The sequence below is a fragment of the Myotis yumanensis genome, unplaced genomic scaffold (genome assembly GCF_028538775.1).
Source record: "Myotis yumanensis isolate MYYU_CA2020_CCGP unplaced genomic scaffold, mMyoYum1.0.hap1 SCAF_8, whole genome shotgun sequence".
NCBI classification, from domain to species: Eukaryota; Metazoa; Chordata; class Mammalia; order Chiroptera; family Vespertilionidae; genus Myotis; species Myotis yumanensis.
Genome location: NW_027223759.1, coordinates 93,535,221 through 93,544,930, shown reverse-complemented (window position 1 = coordinate 93,544,930; position 9,710 = coordinate 93,535,221). Strand labels below are relative to the sequence as shown.

Here is a 9,710-nt window from a genome sequence, read left to right as displayed (position 1 = left end):
GATTGCCTGAAATGCGGAAGGGTAGGACGAAGCCCCCCCGCCCACCCCCCAGCTCTCCCCCCCCCCCCCGCCCCCCGGGGGATGGCACAAAGCGAGAGGAGGGCGGCCTGGGCCTTTGGTGGGGACCGCGGGGTTCCCTTAGCAGTTTGGGGAGCTACGTCCCTCCGCAGCACGGGGGCTTCGATGGGTTCCCCCGGTTGTGGGTCCCCTGTTGCCCCCGCAGAGCACAGAGCGCTTGGGGCTTGCATGGGTGCGGGGGGGGGGGGGGGGGGGAATGGAAGAGACACGCCCCTGCAACGCAGGGCTGCTGTCTGTTAGGCGCGAGAAGGCACTTCCTAATTTTGGATGGCGGACGAGGCTGGGCGAGGGGAGGTGGGGGTTCAGCTCTGAGAGTAGCCCCGCGGGGGCGATGGGAGGTTCCCCCCACACCGGCAAAGGGCGGATGGGGCGGGCTCAAAAAATGGCAATCAAAAGCCTACAGCACCCGGTATTCCCAGGCGGTCTCCCATCCAAGTACTAACCAGGCCCGACCCTGCTTAGCTTCCGAGATCAGACGAGATCGGGCGCGTTCAGGGTGGTATGGCCGTAGACGCTGGAGCCGGCCTCCGGGAGCCTCAAGAGCCCGCGGCGCCGGGCCTCCAGGCCCGCTGAGCCCTGGGCCCCCTGGCTGACCTGCTGCTCAGCTCCCCCCACCCTCTGCCCCGCCCGCCCTCTAGCCGGGACTACATCTGTCCCTGCTGAGCCACCAGCTGCCTCTCATCCACCTTCTGAGCTTCCAGGAGATGCGAGACGCGGGAGAGCGGCTCCGGGGGGCGGTGTGCGATGTCCCGGGGAGCCCGGAAGGGGGCGCCCTCCCCAACTGGGCTCCGCTAGGGATTCCATTTCACATCCCCATGGCAGCATTTTGTTGGGGAGAATCCAATGGCTAAACACGTAGCTGGGACCAAAAATATGCATGTGCCTAGGCAGGGTCCAGGGGGAGGGGAGGTGGAGGCCGCCCACCGTGTAGGCCCACAGCCAGCCCCAGGTCTGATGCGCCGTGTCCCGGGAGACCATAGGAGGGGATATGGCCTGGGTGGTCACCCCTTCGTTTCCTCCGTTTCACCCTCTTACAGGTGGAGACCTAGCGAGGTGGCCCAGGGCGGTGTGACTCTACCAGTATCACAGTGCTGAAGCCCAGGCCTGTTGGGAGTGGCAGTCCAGGCCACATCCCACCCCGTCTAGTGATCTGGCCCTCTCTGAGTTTTTGCATCCGGCGCAGGTCACACTGCCCACAGGTGGGGCGGGTTTGATGTCATATACACCGGTCTAGGCCTCTAGAAGATTGTTTCCTGTACCATCCCTCGTGTGTCGGCAGGGTCCCTGGGAAGGCCCAGGAGGACACAATGGCTTTGCCAGGACACTAAGCCAATCAGACAACGCAGGTCTCACTGGGCTCTCCTGAATGCTAGGCCCCTGGTGGCAAGAACGGGGAGCTGTGGGAGAAAGCTGAGTTGGGGAACTTGCAGTATTTCTGGGGGTGTCAGTCAAAAGCCCAGAGGGCTTTCCGGGCAAGTGTGCTTAAAGGAACACATACAGGTAATGGAACCTTGCAAACTTGATGTCACTTCCTCAGTGACAGGACAATACAGAAGCTAGAACTCTGGTCACCAGGCACCACATTCCTGAGACAGGCCCCTATCACCTCACTTGACTGGAGACCTGGGAGAGAGCAGGATGTTCTCCACTGGTCTCCAGATGTCCTTGGGCTGTGTCTTTGGAAAAGCTTACAACAAAACTGTTTCACTCATGCAGACAGTGGCTCTAGTCTCCCTTCTGACGCCTGCTGTCCTTGAGCAGTGTGTAGCCTCAGGTAACTTAGGACTGCCTAGCGTTGGCCAATGCCAGGGAGGCCACAACTGGAAGCACTTGAGGGCATCATATCAGTCCTTGCCACTGTGTGTGCGTGCGTGCGTGCGTGCGTGCGTGTCTGTGTGTGTGCGTATGGGTGTGTGTGTGTGTGTGTGTGTGTGTGTGCTGGAGCGAAAGAAGCTGCAGGAGGGGTGGTTTGCTGGGTCTCTCAAGTGCCTACCTCAGGTCATGGGGGCCACAAGAGGAAGTGAATGCTGGGGACCAAGCTCCCGTACCCTCTGGAAATCCTAGGGGTTGAGGGCTCATTTGATTCCTTCATGGCTAGAAGTCTATTCAGACAACCCTGTGCACCTGATCAGGGAAAATGACTTTATGGTGGGTTTTCCTACTGTGGTGAGACCCGGGCAATTTTCCAATGGCCCGGACACCAGGCGTTGCCTTATCAGAGCTCCACCCAGGTGGTCATGGAGACTCAGTTGGACTAGTACAACTTCTTCCAATCCTTGTCCGGGAGCTAGAGACCAGACCACCGGCAGTCAGAGTGGGCCTAGAGTTGAGGGTGGGTACAGAGGGCGCTGTCCCCACGGGATTAAGATGACCAAGGAGAGCCAGATATCAGATTCCCCCGAGAGTGTTCAGCAGTTCCACCTGTATTTATCTATCTATCTATCTATCTATCTATCTATCTATCTATTTATGTATTTATTGATCTATTGATCTATCTATCTATCTATCTATCTATCTATTTATCTATTCATTTCTCATAATCCTCGGCCAGGATATCTCTCCCTTGACTTTTAGGGAGACTGGAAAAAACCGGGAGAGGCAGAGAGAAACATGGATGTGAGGGAGACACCTGGATTGGTTGCCTCTGGCAGGCGCCCCCGAGGGGGCAGGGTTCCAGCCCGCAAGGGAGGTAAGTGCCCTTGACCCCAGTGGAACCGGAGACCCTTCCATCCACAGGCCTGCGCTCTGTCCACTGAGCCAAGCCCGCGGGAGCCTCTTCCATTAGCGTCACAGACACATCCCTCCCATCCCGGGTGCCCTCTGTCAGGCGGGAGATCCCTTTCCCTGATTAGAGGGTGGAGGTCGTGGTGGCCGGGGGTGGGGGATCCTAGAGTAGGCCCAGGGGTCCCCCCACCAAACCCTCAACACCGCCAAGGTGAGGAGGGGAGTGGCCGAGCCGCTCTCCTGGGCTCAGGGTGGGTGTTTGGGCGTGGGGAGGTGGAGTGTTGCAGAGTGGCAGAAGGGAGCGGGCGTCCCCGTGGACTTCAGGGCCCTGCCTTGGCCACGGGGCGGAGCTTGGGCAAGGAAAATACAAACATAAAAAAGCCCTGTCTCCGCACACCCCCCCCCCCTCCCCGACCTGGTGCTCCGCCACCCCTCTCCGCACACCAGCCGCCCCAGCCCGGACCAGATCTCTTCTTGCAGAGCCATCAGCTGTCTCTGGCCCGCCCAGCCCATCTCCTGAGCTTCGAAAAGATGCAGGAGGGCGCCTTCCTTTGGGGGTGCGATTGCCTGAAATGCGGAAGGGTAGGACGAAGCCCCCCCGCCCACCCCCCAGCTCTCACCCCCCCCCCCCCGCCCCCCGGGGGATGGCACAAAGCGAGAGGAGGGCGGCCTGGGCCTTTGGTGGGGACCGCGGGGTTCCCTTAGCAGTTTGGGGAGCTACGTCCCTCCGCAGCACGGGGGCTTCGATGGGTTCCCCCGGTTGTGGGTCCCCTGTTGCCCCCGCAGAGCACAGAGCGCTTGGGGCTTGCATGGGTGCGGGGGGGGGGGGGGGGGAATGGAAGAGACACGCCCCTGCAACGCAGGGCTGCTGTCTGTTAGGCGCGAGAAGGCACTTCCTAATTTTGGATGGCGGACGAGGCTGGGCGAGGGGAGGTGGGGGTTCAGCTCTGAGAGTAGCCCCGCGGGGGCGATGGGAGGTTCCCCCCACACCGGCAAAGGGCGGATGGGGCGGGCTCAAAAAATGGCAATCAAAAGCCTACAGCACCCGGTATTCCCAGGCGGTCTCCCATCCAAGTACTAACCAGGCCCGACCCTGCTTAGCTTCCGAGATCAGACGAGATCGGGCGCGTTCAGGGTGGTATGGCCGTAGACGCTGGAGCCGGCCTCCGGGAGCCTCAAGAGCCCGCGGCGCCGGGCCTCCAGGCCCGCTGAGCCCTGGGCCCCCTGGCTGACCTGCTGCTCAGCTCCCCCCACCCTCTGCCCCGCCCGCCCTCTAGCCGGGACTACATCTGTCCCTGCTGAGCCACCAGCTGCCTCTCATCCACCTTCTGAGCTTCCAGGAGATGCGAGACGCGGGAGAGCGGCTCCGGGGGGCGGTGTGCGATGTCCCGGGGAGCCCGGAAGGGGGCGCCCTCCCCAACTGGGCTCCGCTAGGGATTCCATTTCACATCCCCATGGCAGCATTTTGTTGGGGAGAATCCAATGGCTAAACACGTAGCTGGGACCAAAAATATGCATGTGCCTAGGCAGGGTCCAGGGGGAGGGGAGGTGGAGGCCGCCCACCGTGTAGGCCCACAGCCAGCCCCAGGTCTGATGCGCCGTGTCCCGGGAGACCATAGGAGGGGATATGGCCTGGGTGGTCACCCCTTCGTTTCCTCCGTTTCACCCTCTTACAGGTGGAGACCTAGCGAGGTGGCCCAGGGCGGTGTGACTCTACCAGTATCACAGTGCTGAAGCCCAGGCCTGTTGGGAGTGGCAGTCCAGGCCACATCCCACCCCGTCTAGTGATCTGGCCCTCTCTGAGTTTTTGCATCCGGCGCAGGTCACACTGCCCACAGGTGGGGCGGGTTTGATGTCATATACACCGGTCCAGGCCTCTAGAAGATTGTTTCCTGTACCATCCCTCGTGTGTCGGCAGGGTCCCTGGGAAGGCCCAGGAGGACACAATGGCTTTGCCAGGACACTAAGCCAATCAGACAACGCAGGTCTCACTGGGCTCTCCTGAATGCTAGGCCCCTGGTGGCAAGAACGGGGAGCTGTGGGAGAAAGCTGAGTTGGGGAACTTGCAGTATTTCTGGGGGTGTCAGTCAAAAGCCCAGAGGGCTTTCCGGGCAAGTGTGCTTAAAGGAACACATACAGGTAATGGAACCTTGCAAACTTGATGTCACTTCCTCAGTGACAGGACAATACAGAAGCTAGAACTCTGGTCACCAGGCACCACATTCCTGAGACAGGCCCCTATCACCTCACTTGACTGGAGACCTGGGAGAGAGCAGGATGTTCTCCACTGGTCTCCAGATGTCCTTGGGCTGTGTCTTTGGAAAAGCTTACAACAAAACTGTTTCACTCATGCAGACAGTGGCTCTAGTCTCCCTTCTGACGCCTGCTGTCCTTGAGCAGTGTGTAGCCTCAGGTAACTTAGGACTGCCTAGCGTTGGCCAATGCCAGGGAGGCCACAACTGGAAGCACTTGAGGGCATCATATCAGTCCTTGCCACTGTGTGTGCGTGCGTGCGTGCGTGCGTGCGTGTCTGTGTGTGTGCGTATGGGTGTGTGTGTGTGTGTGTGTGTGTGTGTGCTGGAGCGAAAGAAGCTGCAGGAGGGGTGGTTTGCTGGGTCTCTCAAGTGCCTACCTCAGGTCATGGGGGCCACAAGAGGAAGTGAATGCTGGGGACCAAGCTCCCGTACCCTCTGGAAATCCTAGGGGTTGAGGGCTCATTTGATTCCTTCATGGCTAGAAGTCTATTCAGACAACCCTGTGCACCTGATCAGGGAAAATGACTTTATGGTGGGTTTTCCTACTGTGGTGAGACCCGGGCAATTTTCCAATGGCCCGGACACCAGGCGTTGCCTTATCAGAGCTCCACCCAGGTGGTCATGGAGACTCAGTTGGACTAGTACAACTTCTTCCAATCCTTGTCCGGGAGCTAGAGACCAGACCACCGGCAGTCAGAGTGGGCCTAGAGTTGAGGGTGGGTACAGAGGGCGCTGTCCCCACGGGATTAAGATGACCAAGGAGAGCCAGATATCAGATTCCCCCGAGAGTGTTCAGCAGTTCCACCTGTATTTATCTATCTATCTATCTATCTATCTATCTATCTATTTATGTATTTATTGATCTATTGATCTATCTATCTATCTATCTATCTATCTATTTATCTATTCATTTCTCATAATCCTCGGCCAGGATATCTCTCCCTTGACTTTTAGGGAGACTGGAAAAAACCGGGAGAGGCAGAGAGAAACATGGATGTGAGGGAGACACCTGGATTGGTTGCCTCTGGCAGGCGCCCCCGAGGGGGCAGGGTTCCAGCCCGCAAGGGAGGTAAGTGCCCTTGACCCCAGTGGAACCGGAGACCCTTCCATCCACAGGCCTGCGCTCTGTCCACTGAGCCAAGCCCGCGGGAGCCTCTTCCATTAGCGTCACAGACACATCCCTCCCATCCCGGGTGCCCTCTGTCAGGCGGGAGATCACTTTCCCTGATTAGAGGGTGGAGGTCGTGGTGGCCGGGGGTGGGGGATCCTAGAGTAGGCCCAGGGGTCCCCCCACCAAACCCTCAACACCGCCAAGGTGAGGAGGGGAGTGGCCGAGCCGCTCTCCTGGGCTCAGGGTGGGTGTTTGGGCGTGGGGAGGTGGAGTGTTGCAGAGTGGCAGAAGGGAGCGGGCGTCCCCGTGGACTTCAGGGCCCTGCCTTGGCCACGGGGCGGAGCTTGGGCAAGGAAAATACAAACATAAAAAAGCCCTGTCTCCGCACACCCCCCCCCCCTCCCCGACCTGGTGCTCCGCCACCCCTCTCCGCACACCAGCCGCCCCAGCCCGGACCAGATCTCTTCTTGCAGAGCCATCAGCTGTCTCTGGCCCGCCCAGCCCATCTCCTGAGCTTCGAAAAGATGCAGGAGGGCGCCTTCCTTTGGGGGTGCGATTGCCTGAAATGCGGAAGGGTAGGACGAAGCCCCCCCGCCCACCCCCCAGCTCTCCCCCCCCCCCCGCCCCCCGGGGGATGGCACAAAGCGAGAGGAGGGCGGCCTGGGCCTTTGGTGGGGACCGCGGGGTTCCCTTAGCAGTTTGGGGAGCTACGTCCCTCCGCAGCACGGGGGCTTCGATGGGTTCCCCCGGTTGTGGGTCCCCTGTTGCCCCCGCAGAGCACAGAGCGCTTGGGGCTTGCATGGGTGGGGGGGGGGGGGGGGGGAATGGAAGAGACACGCCCCTGCAACGCAGGGCTGCTGTCTGTTAGGCGCGAGAAGGCACTTCCTAATTTTGGATGGCGGACGAGGCTGGGCGAGGGGAGGTGGGGGTTCAGCTCTGAGAGTAGCCCCGCGGGGGCGATGGGAGGTTCCCCCCACACCGGCAAAGGGCGGATGGGGCGGGCTCAAAAAATGGCAATCAAAAGCCTACAGCGCCCGGTATTCCCAGGCGGTCTCCCATCCAAGTACTAACCAGGCCCGACCCTGCTTAGCTTCCGAGATCAGACGAGATCCGGCGCGTTCAGGGTGGTATGGCCGTAGACGCTGGAGCCGGCCTCCGGGAGCCTCAAGAGCCCGCGGCGCCGGGCCTCCAGGCCCGCTGAGCCCTGGGCCCCCTGGCTGACCTGCTGCTCAGCTCCCCCCACCCTCTGCCCCGCCCGCCCTCTAGCCGGGACTACATCTGTCCCTGCTGAGCCACCAGCTGCCTCTCATCCACCTTCTGAGCTTCCAGGAGATGCGAGACGCGGGAGAGCGGCTCCCGGGGGCGGTGTGCGATGTCCCGGGGAGCCCGGAAGGGGGCGCCCTCCCCAACTGGGCTCCGCTAGGGATTCCATTTCACATCCCCATGGCAGCATTTTGTTGGGGAGAATCCAATGGCTAAACACGTAGCTGGGACCAAAAATATGCATGTGCCTAGGCAGGGTCCAGGGGGAGGGGAGGTGGAGGCCGCCCACCGTGTAGGCCCACAGCCAGCCCCAGGTCTGATGCGCCGTGTCCCGGGAGACCATAGGAGGGGATATGGCCTGGGTGGTCACCCCTTCGTTTCCTCCGTTTCACCCTCTTACAGGTGGAGACCTAGCGAGGTGGCCCAGGGCGGTGTGACTCTACCAGTATCACAGTGCTGAAGCCCAGGCCTGTTGGGAGTGGCAGTCCAGGCCACATCCCACCCCGTCTAGTGATCTGGCCCTCTCTGAGTTTTTGCATCCGGCGCAGGTCACACTGCCCACAGGTGGGGCGGGTTTGATGTCATATACACCGGTCCAGGCCTCTAGAAGACTGTTTCCTGTACCATCCCTCGTGTGTCGGCAGGGTCCCTGGGAAGGCCCAGGAGGACACAATGGCTTTGCCAGGACACTAAGCCAATCAGACAACGCAGGTCTCACTGGGCTCTCCTGAATGCTAGGCCCCTGGTGGCAAGAACGGGGAGCTGTGGGAGAAAGCTGAGTTGGGGAACTTGCAGTATTTCTGGGGGTGTCAGTCAAAAGCCCAGAGGGCTTTCCGGGCAAGTATGCTTAAAGGAACACATACAGGTAATGGAACCTTGCAAACTTGATGTCACTTCCTCAGTGACAGGACAATACAGAAGCTAGAACTCTGGTCACCAGGCACCACATTCCTGAGACAGGCCCCTATCACCTCACTTGACTGGAGACCTGGGAGAGAGCAGGATGTTCTCCACTGGTCTCCAGATGTCCTTGGGCTGTGTCTTTGGAAAAGCTTACAACAAAACTGTTTCACTCATGCAGACAGTGGCTCTAGTCTCCCTTCTGACGCCTGCTGTCCTTGAGCAGTGTGTAGCCTCAGGTAACTTAGGACTGCCTAGCGTTGGCCAATGCCAGGGAGGCCACAACTGGAAGCACTTGAGGGCATCATATCAGTCCTTGCCACTGTGTGTGCGTGCGTGCGTGCGTGCGTGCGTGTCTGTGTGTGTGCGTATGGGTGTGTGTGTGTGTGTGTGTGTGTGTGTGTGTGCTGGAGCGAAAGAAGCTGCAGGAGGGGTGGTTTGCTGGGTCTCTCAAGTGCCTACCTCAGGTCATGGGGGCCACAAGAGGAAGTGAATGCTGGGGACCAAGCTCCCGTACCCTCTGGAAATCCTAGGGGTTGAGGGCTCATTTGATTCCTTCATGGCTAGAAGTCTATTCAGACAACCCTGTGCACCTGATCAGGGAAAATGACTTTATGGTGGGTTTTCCTACTGTGGTGAGACCCGGGCAATTTTCCAATGGCCCGGACACCAGGCGTTGCCTTATCAGAGCTCCACCCAGGTGGTCATGGAGACTCAGTTGGACTAGTACAACTTCTTCCAATCCTTGTCCGGGAGCTAGAGACCAGACCACCGGCAGTCAGAGTGGGCCTAGAGTTGAGGGTGGGTACAGAGGGCGCTGTCCCCACGGGATTAAGATGACCAAGGAGAGCCAGATATCAGATTCCCCCGAGAGTGTTCAGCAGTTCCACCTGTATTTATCTATCTATCTATCTATCTATCTATCTATCTATCTATTTATGTATTTATTGATCTATTGATCTATCTATCTATCTATCTATCTATCTATCTATTTATCTATTCATTTCTCATAATCCTCGGCCAGGATATCTCTCCCTTGACTTTTAGGGAGACTGGAAAAAACCGGGAGAGGCAGAGAGAAACATGGATGTGAGGGAGACACCTGGATTGGTTGCCTCTGGCAGGCGCCCCCGAGGGGGCAGGGTTCCAGCCCGCAAGGGAGGTAAGTGCCCTTGACCCCAGTGGAACCGGAGACCCTTCCATCCACAGGCCTGCGCTCTGTCCACTGAGCCAAGCCCGCGGGAGCCTCTTCCATTAGCGTCACAGACACATCCCTCCCATCCCGGGTGCCCTCTGTCAGGCGGGAGATCCCTTTCCCTGATTAGAGGGTGGAGGTCGTGGTGGCCGGGGGTGGGGGATCCTAGAGTAGGCCCAGGGGT

At 59.5% G+C, this 9,710-nt stretch overlaps 3 non-coding genes across 3 annotated transcripts; all 3 read right to left on the bottom strand.

Annotated features, from left to right (window-relative positions):
• Positions 1 to 472: 472 nt before the first annotated feature.
• Positions 473 to 591, bottom strand: LOC139015924 (5S ribosomal RNA). The gene has a single exon (XR_011472571.1). It is a non-coding gene; the product is annotated as a 5S ribosomal RNA (ribosomal RNA).
• A 3,244-nt stretch (positions 592 to 3,835) lies between these two features.
• Positions 3,836 to 3,954, bottom strand: LOC139015923 (5S ribosomal RNA). Its single transcript, XR_011472570.1, has one exon. It is a non-coding gene; the product is annotated as a 5S ribosomal RNA (ribosomal RNA).
• Positions 3,955 to 7,190: 3,236 nt separating this feature from the next.
• LOC139015929 (5S ribosomal RNA) lies at positions 7,191 to 7,309 on the bottom strand. Its single transcript, XR_011472576.1, has one exon. It is a non-coding gene; the product is annotated as a 5S ribosomal RNA (ribosomal RNA).
• Positions 7,310 to 9,710: the final 2,401 nt, after the last annotated feature.